Genomic DNA, 14175 nt, shown 5'->3' on the forward strand with positions numbered 1-14175 from the left:
ATTGATATGTCTAAAATGAATTACACTAGCTAAAAGCATAAACTATTTAGGAATTATGAGAACCATTTCCTGAAATTCTGAATACATTTAAAATTTCAAAATTAGCATATCATGCAATTTAAACTAGCTATCTTTCTGCTCCTAAATTAATTATACATGTAGTCATGATCAAGTGATCATATGCTTTTAACAGTGTATATATGGGTTGATGTAGTTTTTAACTGGTTATTAGTGCTAATCAAGGTCCCAAATAGCTGGAAAAATGTTACTTGGTTTTGTAATATCCATCACAAAGGAAATTTAGCCAAGCGTCCCATTCCAGATTTAGTGTGGATGACAGTCTTAGCAGGAAGAAGAATATAATTGACAGACTGGAGAACAGAATATCAAAGTAAGAAAAATTTTTAAAAAAATATTTAAAATAGGCCTCTATGTTTATAGAGAAAGTTGATGAAAGTATTGTATTAAAAATAGGAGCTAGCTCTTTAAATTGATTTCTGAAGTCTTTCACCTAAGGAAAACTATTTTCTTCCAGTGGTTAACTCAACATCACCAAGCAGTAGCCCTTTGGGTCTAGTTTACTTCTCTGTGAAATGAAGGTTTGCAATGGCTAATTGCTGAAGGTCCTCTTTTTACTTTATGATTCTATAAAAACAATTATCTTTGAAATTTCCTTTTTAAATAAGATATATGGGATGTTAGGGATCTTTTAGTGTAAGAAATTAAGAAAATAGGAATCAGGAAGATATAAATAGAAGTTAACCAGATATATACTTTCATGGTAAAATTCTAATTCAGGATTAGGTAAAAATGAAAATCCCAGCATTGGTATGTGCATGTGTGGAATATTTTTTTTTGGTTTTAATACACTTTAATATGCTATTGTGCCAGCCCTAACAAAATGAGTTTTCAAGCAATAATGTTTTCCCAAAGGAAAAAATTAATCATCAGTTTTGGTCGGAGTAGGCAGTGTGTAGGCAAGACTCTCAACTTCCAGGAAAATTTCTGTCTTTATAGAGATTTTCCAGCTACCTTTCGAATTGTTTCCCTAAAAACACGACTTGCCTGATGACAGAAGTGGCCTGCAGCTGTGTCCACCTTTACCAGAGTTGTGAGCAGAAGCTGATAGGAAAGAGAAAGGAGGTGTGTATGGTGGGACTGGGGAGGCGGTGGGACTGGGGAGGCAGTGGGCCCAAAGCTGTTGCAGAAAATCATCCTATTGACCAGATCCCCATGAGGTCTATGGATTATTGACACCTGGAATGGGTTGAACCCAAATTCATATGTTGAAGTCCTATCTCCTAGTACCTCAGGATATGTCTTTATGCAGAGACAGGGTCTTTACAGAAGTAATCTAGTTAAAATTAGTCCATTATATAACTGGTGTTTTTATAAAAAGGGAAAATATGGAAACAGATACATGTACAGGAAGAATGCCATGTGAACATGAAGACAGCCATCTGTATGTCAAGGAATGAGGCCCAGAGCAGACCCTTCCCTCACAGCCCTCAAAAGGAACCAATCCTGCTGACATCTTGATTTTGGATTTCCAGCCCCCTGAACTGTGAGATAGTAAGTTTTTTTTGTTTAAGCAACCTATTTTGTGGTACTTTGTTCAGCAGCCCTAGCAAACTGATACAACACCTAACTTGAATACATTTAAGGAATAAGTAAGCAGCAAAAATTCTGATTGTATTTGAGTCATCCTACAGAGTAAAGTGAAATTTATTTTGTTTGTTTGAAATGAAATTTCATTTTTTTATGGTATCTTCTTTTTTTGTGGTTTTATGTGTAATCAAAAGATTTTTTTAACTGAAAAGCGATTATACATACACACACACACCTACACACATACATATGCGTTCATATATACTCATATATATGTTGTTGAAAATTTTAAACTATATAGAAATATCAAATGTAAAATTAAAGCCATTTTTTACTCCTCTTTCCCAAGTTTTCATTATCTCCCTAGTGGTTAGCTGTTTCAATCTAGCATTGTGTTTTTGTAGTGCTGGATTCTTAATATTACACTGCACAAACTTGAATATGATTCCAGCCTGATACTGGAGTTCTACTAAAACAGTACATTTAGAGTCCATACTGTGGGACCATGTTATAAGTGGGCTCTTATACTTCTAGTATCTCAACACCATCAATAAGCTATGAAATAGGCCTAGTATTTTAAATTACATCCTATAATAGGTCACATGTTTAGAATTTAGTATAGTATAAACCAAGGAAGAATTTTTTTAAAAATCAACTATCAGCTGTGTTTTTTCCTGGCTTTGTTTTGTTTACTACTTAAACTATTTTTATAGTTAAGAAAAGAACAACTGACTCCATCATGTTAAAGCTTTTTTCTAGGAACCAATAATAAATTACCTGCCTTCTCTGAAGTTTGAGTCAGTTATAGCATCGTAATACACCTTTTTTTATGGAGAACTTCAAGAAACCAGTAGCTTACCTACCTGAAATGATAGACAAAGACTTCAGCCATAAAGGTCTCTCAGTAGACTAAATGAATGTTGCCATATCCACACAAGAAAGCTCATACCTTTCCCAATAGGTATGTTCCCCAAGTCCTTAATTGGTGTCTGTGGACTCATATTCCTATATAGCTCCAACAACTCCTCTTGAGTCCAAAGTAGAGTAAAAGTCATAAGGAGGCAACATTTTACTCTTCGTATTCACAATGATAAGACTAAGAAGAAAAGTTTAAACTCTCAGTGGCTAGAAAGGAACCAAAAATTATAAAATGCTACATTAAGTTGAAAACAATTGCATGGAGTCATTTAATAACAGGGAAAATAGTGCTTTAGGTCTTGAGGTCATTCTTATATTAGAGTACTAAACAATAATTGATCCTTTCAAGTGCCCCTGAGTCATTTTGAAAAAAAAATTGTATTGCAGTCAATATGCCCTATTTAAGGTGGTAGAAAATTGTGTAATAATTTAAGAATGATTTCTGCCTAAAACTGTTCAAACATCAAAAGCATTTGGTGCATATGGAGTAAAGATTTGGTTATCTAAAAATTTTGCTCTGTAGATATTTGAGGTTTCATTAGTATCCCAATTAAAGCATTGCATTTGCTAAGATGTCTACATTGATGATTGTACCTTTATTTATTGGACCTCAGTAAGATAGAACATTTATTCCATTGGTTGAAAGTAAATTTTGAAACAATACCTAAAGGTTTGTAGTACTCTTCCTTATTTAGGCAAGTTGAAAGCTACATTGTATCAGAATGAAGGAAGCCCCACAATCTCAGCATACAGGGGCAGTTCATAAAGATGAATGGACTTCAAATGAAGAGACCTCATTAAAATGCATGCTTCTGAAAGCATGATAAAAGGCGAAGCAAGAGACCATAAACAGGATGGTATATTTTTGGCAATTTTATAGGTATCTTCTTTTCCTCAGCATCATGTCAACTGGTAGATTGTTATTCAAATTATATTCAAATAGTCCAATAATGCCATTTAGGGTTGAAAAACAATATTCAAATAGTCCAATAATGCCATTTAGGGTTGAGAAAATATCAGATGAAGTTTTCAGTATTATAAGTAAAGGAAGGCAGTATTTGTAATATTGAACTAAGAAACGGTGTCATAAAATTTACACCAAGTTCTGAACAATGGGCTTATGCTTGCATGCTATTTGGTGATTCCTGTTTAATATGCCTAACTGTGAAATTCGGTGCACTATGCTGAAAAAAGAGAACAGCTTATTTATAACAGCGTGGTAAGCAGAGGTCTTTCAAAGTGCAAAGATACCATCTTTCCTTCCCAAGGAGCAATTGCTTTGCACATATGTGCTACAAATACCAAGCACAGGGAACTTGGTTTTTAATTACAAAGTAAAATATCATTCCAAAATTGCATAATTGGTGGTTGCCTTTTGCAATGCAATGAACATAAGGGAACCTGACATTAAATATTTGATGCGGTGCCATGACATTTTCTGAGATTTTATTTTATGCTGCTTTTAAGCTGCAAACTATGTTAAATTTGAATTCCTTGGGGGGTAATAGAGCGATACAGAATTAAAGAACCTAACTCTGATGTTGGAATGTCTGTGCTCACAGATTGTACAGTTCAGATTTTAGAAAAAAAAGTAATTATAGAAATAGAGACATACTGGGCTCTTTATTCTCTCCTTACAGTAGTTACATGGTTTTATTTTTTTTTGTTTTTTGCTTTTTTTTTTTGGATATAGAGACCATTTAGTCAGGGAGGGATGTCTCTAACTTTCCCTTTGAGTAAAGGGAGGAAAAGACAGTGGCAGTCAGTACCCAACACGTTTGAATGTGCAGGCCACTGAAACTGAGAGACCCATGTCACAGACCCAGACCCTTGTATTCCTGTGTGTCACCGAGTTGCTTGCAGGAACAGTAGCAGAATTGATGCTGCCCTAGTTCTCTCTGTTCCAGAAAGTGCCTTTTGGAGTTGATGCTATTTGCTCAGCAGGGTTCAATACTACTGCAGATGATGGCACCACCCTGATAAATTGGAGGATAATGAACATTAATTTGCCCCTTTCGTACACCTGCATTTACTACCCAGCACCTCCTTTGGTGCCTTACTCCACAAAGCTCTCTGACATTTTGAAGAATAGAGAACCCAAATCTTAAAGCTGAAAGCGACTTCAAGAGGTCATCTGTTCCGTCACTGAAAAAGCAAAGGGCAAATAGGCGTTGAATTTTCTTCCTTATAATAATGTAATGGAAGAAAATAAATTTTTAATGGTAAAAATAAAAAATCTTGGGTTAACTGATTTATTCCTTCCCACTCTGAGAAATACGGAAAAAAGCCTTCTTGGGTAGATAAAATACAGCTTGAATACTTCATTAATTCTGAATGCTTAATGTTCATATTAACATAAGTATTGTCAGGAATGCTGAGAATGAATTGGAACCCAAGGCGGTGGTTCACAGTCTTGCCAAGCCAGTTCTTTCATTTTCCTAAACATTCGTGCTTTGCACTCAGTCACATTTTGGGGTGATTTCCTCTGCACCAAACAGACTTTTTTGTTTGTTTATTTCAGTGTTACTATTTTGATGATCCAAATAACAGAAGTAGGATGACTTAAACACACAAACAACCTAACTATTTCAGCACTTTCTTTGATCTTAGAAATACTGTAAGCAGAGCATGGCTGGGACCTCTCAGTCTGCTGAGAAATGCTCAAGGCCAACCCTCAAATTCTCCCATTTTTTCTTTAAAATGATGATTTAGTATTTATTTAAAATATAAATTTATTTTTGTTACTGATATTACCAATAATATTTCTTGCATTTTTAAAGCTATGTATCTATAAAGTATTTATGAAGACATATTTCTATTTGCTTTTCACAAGGAGTTAAAAGGCTTTCTCAGAATCAGTCAGCTCTAGGACTACAATACCAGAGCTACTTTCTATTCCAGGTTTATTTTTGCCTATAGCCCTGGGTACCATGAAAAAAAATTAATCGTCTCTTAACAAAAATTTCCCTTTTACATCTTTCCTTTAAATGTCATGCTTTAGAAACAAAAGGGCATCCAAGTTAAGTCTATAATGTCATGCATATAGATTGGGTTAATTTGAAGGCTTCTAATTCAACCAAGTGGTTCTACTTTTAAAAATTATGAGTGCTATTTTAATTGGGTTGAACACCAAAATAATTGATTTGATTATGTGTATAAGTGACTTGAAGTAATTTTATAGATGGACAATTTGAAATCATGTAAAATTCTTTGGCCTACATATATTTTCCAAGAGTGGTTGCTGATTCAGTGAAACATCTATGAAAGATAAAACAGAGAATGAGAACATCAGATTAGTGAGGGGTGAAGAATCTGAGGTTGAAAATGAGAGTTTTAGGAGATGTTATAATCCCAGTTATGTTTCTTTCTGATGTCAAAATGCAGAAATGAGATGTTTTACCAAAGGAGAAAATACAAGTATCAATAGAGAATAAATATATGTATTTGTAATCAGGATTGAAAACATTTCTTTCAATAAACGATTGGCTGCTTTAATTTGCATTAAAAAGCTAAATTCAGCCATTAGATAAATGTAGCAACTCTATTTTACTCAATGCACTCTCATGAAGCTTTTTCAATAGTGGTAATTTATAGTGCCTTAGCCCATGAAACATGTAAGCAGAGAATCTCATTTTCTGAAATTCAACCACAACCACCACAACAAAATCTATCTGAAAAGACAAACCCATTTAGAAAAGACCACATCAGTTCAAATGGAGTGAAAGCAGACATAATAGATTTTGGTATTCACAGTAGATGGGTATAGGAATTATGACCCAATTCTATTTCCTTTTGTTTACAGTAGGATAATGGCATAGAAAGTCCCATAATCTTAGTTTTTAATTCCTTATTCACAGTTCTTGGCACATATTCCAAAATATTTGTTGAATTTCTAATAAAGGAATGAATAGTTTTGATGAATGAATAACTAGTTTTATTGGCATGATTTAGAGTCTGATTTTCTTTATACCACTCATATTATTAGGAAATTTATCAGCAATACACTCTCATGATTATAATGTGGGTTTATATACATGAAACATATAATATAAAAAGCTGGGTCATCCTACTTGAAAAGGTTTTCAAAGGTTCAGTCTGGGCCAAATGTCTTTGACCTCTGAGACACCCAATACAGCCAAAAATGGTACAATTTAGTGAGTAAATAGTAACTATTTCATAGACTATCTTAGGCAAGGTTGATACAGAGATTTCAAAAACCTATTGCCTTGTTTTTAAGTTTCACATCAATAGCCCATGAATGCACTTTGATTCCAACAGACAGCTAAATATTTGGGAATAAACCTTTTTCTTTTCTTTTTTCTTTCTTTCTTTCTTTCTTTCTTTCTTTCTTTCTTTCTTTCTTTCTTTCTTTCTTTCTTTCTTTCTTTTTCTTTCTTTTCCTAGAACATTCTTGCCTTCCCTTCTGCCTGTCCACACCTTCAGAGCCAACCCAAAATGTCACCATCCATGGACCTGTCTCCATGAGACCTTTAAAATTTAACCTCGATATTACAATCTTTGTTGAGCTTTAATATTATTTGTTGTACCTTTCTTATACCACTTTCTATATTCTGTCTTCTTTCTTGTATAATTTGTTAGACTGCTGTTGTTATAAGCTTCTCGTCAACTTTTACTTATTTTCTTATATTCCACTGTGCTTAGCACAGTGTTTTGCATATAGCAATTACTTAATAATTATTTTGTCAACCAGAGTCAACTGCTGCCTTTCTGTCAACCTTAAGATACAATTTAGAATTTTCTTAGGGTCAGGAGCTAAGTCATCTGCCTATTAACCTTCTACTCCACAGTAATAACATGTATTCTAAAATAGAAAGATTGAGCTCACCTTGGTGCTTTGTTAAGAACTTTAAAAATTAGATGTAATAGCTAACATTTATTTAGATTTTACTATATATCAAGCATAATAAGGTCACCATGCTAGGACTTTTATAATCATGATCTCATTTATGTCTCATTATAATTTTGTGAATAGGTAGTAGTATTCCCCTCATTGAGACCTAGATTCATTAAAATAATTTGCTTAGCGCTATTCAGCTCATTAGTGGCAAAATAATGACTTTAACCCATGCACTTAACTGATTCTATTGTACATATTGCTGTGCCCAAGCAAGTCAAGAAATAGGAACTGCTAAGTTCTAAGAGTTCTTGGTGCATGGACGAGCAACAGATCATTTTGATTACTTGATGCTTTTTTTCTACCCAAATATTATAAATTCAGTAACACATATGTAATGCTAGGTACATAGAAGGCTTGTGGCAGTATGGAGCCAGCTTCTAAATAATGGTATTTATGGAAACATGACACTTAAATTCAAATTTTAGTCCAAGAATTATGTTACATTTACATCAATGTTATAATTTACAAATTATTTTCTTTTATATTTTCTCATTGGATTCCTACAACCACTGAGTTCATAAGCTATATATCATGTGGCTTTACTCTAGAAGATTTGGATTTGAGAAAGGTTAGGTAACTTCCATCAAATCACACAACAAGTGTGTAAGAATTAATTCTTTTTATTATACTATTCTGATTCTAGAATATCTCAACAGGTATTAGTATCTCAATGTGTATGTGCATTCATAATCAGGACTCCACTAAACTACCAGAAATACACATGAATAATTTATGGATAATAATAATAATAGCAGCCTTACTACTTTCACACAGGTGGGGCACATGAATTATCATCCAAGCCAGGATGCCTTAAGGATGACAAATGCCAAACTAATTGGAAAGCTGAGACAACAAGCATAAATTGGGACCCTACCAGGCAAACTGAGACATGTGATCCCCCAATTTAAATAGCACCTATCTTGTGCAAAGTCCTACTCTACACGTTTTGCATGAATTAACTCAATTCTTAAACCTTATGAAGTAGGAATTCTCTTCGTTTTCCAGATGAGCATTTTATGAATGTGCCCAAGGTCATACAGCATTTGTGGATTCTTTTCTGGGCACTGTGCTCTACCGAATCTCTTTGCTTGTCCAATACAGGGGAAGGGAGAGCAAAGGCCAAGAAGATTTAAGAACCTGAGAACAGGCAGGCAATGGTTATTAGAATTTAGTGGCTGAAAGAGATAACTAGCTATTTTCTAATGCCAATGCCAGAGTTGGGAGGATAGAAGTTTGTGGGAGCAATGGCAATTAATTAAGAAAGTAAAGCTGTTATACCCAACAATTTTGCTGCTTACCCTTTTTTTATTGCCCACTTACACACATTAGGTCAATCCAGTGGTTTTGATGTGCTTAGTATTCTTGGAAAATTGTTTTAAGATCTGGGAACAATCAGCTAGCTGGAGCCTTTAGCCGATGATTTTTGTATGTGTCTAGGTGAAAGGTGCAAACCAGTCAGGATTAATTTGTTAGCATTAATTGGATCCAACCTGGGATAAATCCCAATTTCACACTGTGGAAAAGTCTCGAGCTTATTCTGCCTCTGCTAAAACTAAAGTTTGTTTTTTTTTCCTAAGCATGTGTCATCTGTGTGAAGTCTTGGACCATTTCTTTTAAGTACATTTCTTTACTTCTCTGCTCTATCCCCTCTTAAATTTGTTGAGAGAAGGTCCTCCGCATTCCACTTCACTTGTCACGCTGTACATAAAAGCAAAGATTGGAGATCTACAAGTGAAAAGAAGTATTTCAACAAACAATGCCTGGTACTTTCAATCTGATCACTTTACAAACAAGTGAATGCTTTCTCTATTGTACAAATGACCTCATCAAAGAAAGTAGATTAAGCTCTGGATCACTCTACTCAGAGCTATCTTCCAGCACTCCTCCCAATCACATGCCTATTCTTCTGGCCTACTCTTCCCTTAAAAAAACAAGAGCAACTGTAAATACCATTCATGTCATTATTATTTTTTTAAAGGGTAAATATTTATATCTTAAATAGTTAAATGTAAATAATGTTCTGTTAAGTGTGATAAATTGCATTCACACTAACTTTAAAGCAGCCTCTCTTTTGGGCAGGCATCATACTAGAACCTCTTCTATAACTTATTTCTCACAATATTCTAGGCAGTACTTTCCCATTTTATACATAAGATAATCAAGGGTCAGAGAGATTACATAACTTGCTCAAGGTCAACAGTAATCTCTTCAAGCGATAAATGTTACCTTGGTTTCTACCAAAATATTTTTAAAAATTAAAAAAATGTGCAAGAATATTTGCACTTTTCTCTAATAATATTTCATATGATATCACTTTTGTGGATTTACTAAATACTAATTATTATGCTAAGTATTTTCCATACATGTTTGTATTTTAGTTTTATCGTAACCTTAGGAAAAATTCAGTATTATCTCATTTTTACAGATGATAAAATGGTAGCTAAATAATTTATGCAAAGTGGTAATTATGTAGCAGAGTCGGAATTGAAACCCAGGTTTGCATAACATCAAAGAGATCTTAGTCATACTTATAAAACTGTTTTTAATAGTGCAAGTGGAGTCCTTTCATGAAGCATTGATTTTGCACTGCATTGATAAGCTTTTGCAACTTGAAGTTACATACATTTTTTTTTTTCTCTTCCCACAAAATTAGATACAGGTTGATGACCTGAAAGTTTCTGTCTGGGATTCTTAAATATTTCTGCCATATGATAATTTTTTCCATATTATGTAGACTCGAAAAGATTTTAAGTATCTGAAGTAGTGATTTTTTGAAAAAGATTTTATTTATTTAAGAGAGAGAGAGACCACCCTCGAGTGAGCGAGTGTGGGGGGAGGGGCAGGGGCAGAGAATTTCTAGCAGACTCCACACTGAGCATGGAGCCCAGCACAGGGCTCGATCTCACAACCCTGAGATCATGACCTGAACTGACTGAGCCACCCAGGTGCCCCTGAAGTAGTGATTTTAGAAATCAACTCGTTCAATTGGATGAAGAAAATGACACACAGAAGCGTGAGTTCTGTCACCATTACGCGGGTTCTGATTGGTTTCTATAATTTCTTTTATGGGTCTAGCCATAATAATAACAGTAATAACAATGATGTCATTAGAACCACTGGTGCCTATGGAGAGCTTAACTGTATTAAATGGTTCTTTACATGTTCCTTCTTTAGTACCTCACTGAAACCTCTCAGTAACACTGTGAGGTTGGTAAACTGAGGCCAGTCTAGGTCAGATTGGGGCTCATAACCTCCATGCTATAAAGTTTCTACAGGCCACCCTCAGCTCCCAGTTTTAGCTCTTCCCTCGCTTTAGCAAGGGGCCCTTCTCCCAGCACGCTGATGCCTGGCTCAGCCACTAGGGCCAGTTCTGATCTGTAACCGAAGAGATCGGAAGTCCCCTCTGCTGCTAGGATGGCTTTCATGGTATCTGCTTATTTCGGAGACCCTTCTCTCCACCTGCACCTCTTGCTTGTTCTCCTCTCCTAGCAGATGCAGGCCTCCGGGGAGGGACTGGGAGCCCCTGCACACTTCTAGTAGCATCTGAGCACTGACTAGTTGAAGTTATAGCCACTTCCACGGTTCACTGCTGGGTGAGGAGCCTATTGTACAATAAACAAACAAACAGTATGCATTTACATATATGCATATGTGACATATGTATATATTTATACATATTCATATATTTACATGTTTACACGTGCATATATATATGTATATATATATATATATATATGTAAAATCCAGGATGTTAATTAGCAATGACCAGTTCTAAATGAAGAGCTGATCCTTAGAGTAAATTGATATATATTTAATATGTTTTTGTTTATATATTTTGTTTATAAATATTTAATATGTTTAATATACAAAATAGAAATCATTTTGATTTTCTCCTTTTTTGGAAAAATGACCTCTTGCATCCAGTGAGTCAGAATATATTGTAGAACGTTACCAAATTAAAAGATAATTTCTTTTTTTTTTAAAGATTTTATTTATTTATTTATTTGAGAGAGAGAAACAGCATGAGAGGGGAGAGGGTCAGAGGGAGAAGCAGGCTCCCCGCTGAGCCGGGACCCTGATGTGGGACTCGATCCCAGGACTCCAGGACCATGACCTGAGCCGAAGGCAGTCGCTTAACCAACTGGGCCACCCAGGCGCCCAAAAGATAATTTCTTTTTCAGAATCAATTTTTTGGAAAAAAAAAAAAAGAATTGATCTTTTGCAGGTGTGTAACTTCTGCAGAATGGATCTTCTGTTAACTAGAGCCACATCATTCATCTCCACTGCCAAACTTGATTAATGAGAGCTCTACTGGTGAAGAATCTTGGGCTTAAAATGTATTTAGCCATTTTTAAAAATTAGTAAAGATGACTATGATTTCTTAAAATTATGTTTCCGGGTGAAATCTTACCGTTTGTGGAAACCCAAGAAAACGAATGTTCGGCTATCTCAGGAAATTCAAACCAAGCTTATCTATGAAAAAGCATTTTAAAGGTAATTGCTATTTTTAAATTGTTTAATAAAGAAAGATCATTATTTGTCATTTCTAAATCCCTCCAAAAATCAGTTAAGTGGAAAGTAACTGAAGGCACTAGCTGCTGAATCAGAATCTAGTTTCGGAAATTCAAAGTGATCTCAAGCTGCCTGGGGCAAAGGTGAAGAAGGGAAGAGATAGATAATAAAAATCTAGCATGCAATTTCTACAAGATTTTTGGTCAATAAATCTCAACTCTTAAATCTCAGCCCTGACCTGGAAGAAACATCCAATGAAGGTGCCAACGTTGTGTATTGTTGAGAAGTATCATCAGGTCACCCACGGTTCAGAAGGAAACTGATGGAAAACCACTCGGTTCCTTTTAGTGAGGATTTCAGAGACATTTAATTAAAATGAATTCTCTTCTGTCTGGTCAACACTGATAACTTGTGAAAAGGAAAAGCCATCCATCCTGCTATTATTTAAAGTTGGGAATCTGGAAAGTGCACATACCGATGAGGGCACAGATGTTTTTTGGGGGCATAATGCAGTTGCACTTATTGGTAGAATTACATAGAAAATGGCATTTTCAGTTAAGTATTTCATGTTATCAGTGTACTTAAGTTAAGTAGAGGACTGCAGTAAGATAGTCCCTAAATATAAGAACCAGGTCAAGAGAAGTTTATATTCTCCATGGCTTAATATAGTAAAAATCAACACAGAATGACTGAGAATATTCACGTGAAGAGAAATCCACCTTGCTGATAGAGAGTTTTTCCCAAATCTTCATTTAGAGAGTGAGTGTGTTCTCTAAGAATTTATGACTGGAATGTGATGATGTAGTGAGACTGAAGTCAACTCAATGGTGTCATCTGAGATAGGGATGAATTAAGTGTAGGAGTTGTTTGGAGTCCAGACCTACCTCCCAGTTTCTCTTGCCAGTAACCAGGAGTAACTGCTCCTAAATGAAATGTTGATTCCCTTGGACTAAATTTATCCTGGAGATAATTGTATATTACCACCAGTTTAGAGGAAATTTCCTTGGGAAACTTTCCAACTCTATTTTCTCTAATTTGTTCCTCACCAGTATTTTATCTAAACCCCAAGCAGGAAGAAATCTCAGGATATATTACAAACTCTATTCCTTTGCAGTAGTTCTAGTCCTCTTAAATAAATTGATCATATAAATCATTGTATTAATTAATTTCTTAAGAGTTTGGTCAAGGTGAGTCCACAAAGGTAGAAATGAGAAATTTCAAACTATTGCCAATGTTTCAAAACAACTGATAGAAATCATACGCTTACCATCAATAGGGTTATACGAGCCAGTTATTCTAGCTAAATCCTCTTTGCGAGAATTATGTCACATCATAGGGCAGCTACACTGGTTATTGTTCAGTGGTTCTAGCAATTATGTTTTTGATTAATAGATGATTAAATGCAGTTTGGTAGGGACAAAGTGTATGGCTGGGTGTAAAAAGAAAACAATGACAGGAATCCTTCTTGTAAACAGGATAGGAATCACTGCTGTCTGAACAGATAAACTGTGGTTGAATTAGTAAAGCCAAGTCCCTTGACCTATAAAGCTGAAGATTGCACTGTGTATTACTTTTTTTTTTTTTTTTTTGTGAAGGGCTTCCCATTTACTGTCCTGTCTCTTTAAACACAAGGAAGAGTAAATAATTTAGAATTTAGAATTTGGGGGGAGGTGGGGAAAAGTCTCGGTATCATAGAAAAATAAATCCCATTTTTGAGTTAAATAGGAAGTGAAGTTGAAAGATCAATCCATCACTGGGGATCTAAGAAGAAAGAGGGGGTGAAGAAAAAAAGCATTTAGAAGCTCCGGTATGAATCTAGAACAGTCTAAAAATTTACTCTGGACTCTTCTGTCAGAGAGTAATATGCACTCTAGGGCAGGATTTCTCAACCTTGGCACTGTTGATAGTTTGAGCTGGACAGTTTGTTGTGGGGGCTGTCCTGTGCTTTGCAGGGTGCGTGAGCAGCATTCCTGGATTCTATCTACTAGATGTCAGTAGCATTCCCCAAGAGGTGGCAAGCAAGTGTCTTTAACATTGCCAAATGTCAGGAAGGGACAATGTATGAAATTTCTCTGGTTGAAAACCAAGGATCTAAGGCTCTGGGAAGATTAGGGCACAATTCTCCAACAAAATAGTTTTTCTTGGTGTGTATCATTTTCTTTTGATGTATTATACCTGCAAGTGTTGGAGAAACCAATTAATTAAATACAAGATTCGCA

Source organism: Phoca vitulina, unplaced genomic scaffold (genome assembly GCF_004348235.1).
Source record: "Phoca vitulina isolate PV1807 unplaced genomic scaffold, GSC_HSeal_1.0 scaffold9, whole genome shotgun sequence".
NCBI classification, from domain to species: Eukaryota; Metazoa; Chordata; class Mammalia; order Carnivora; family Phocidae; genus Phoca; species Phoca vitulina.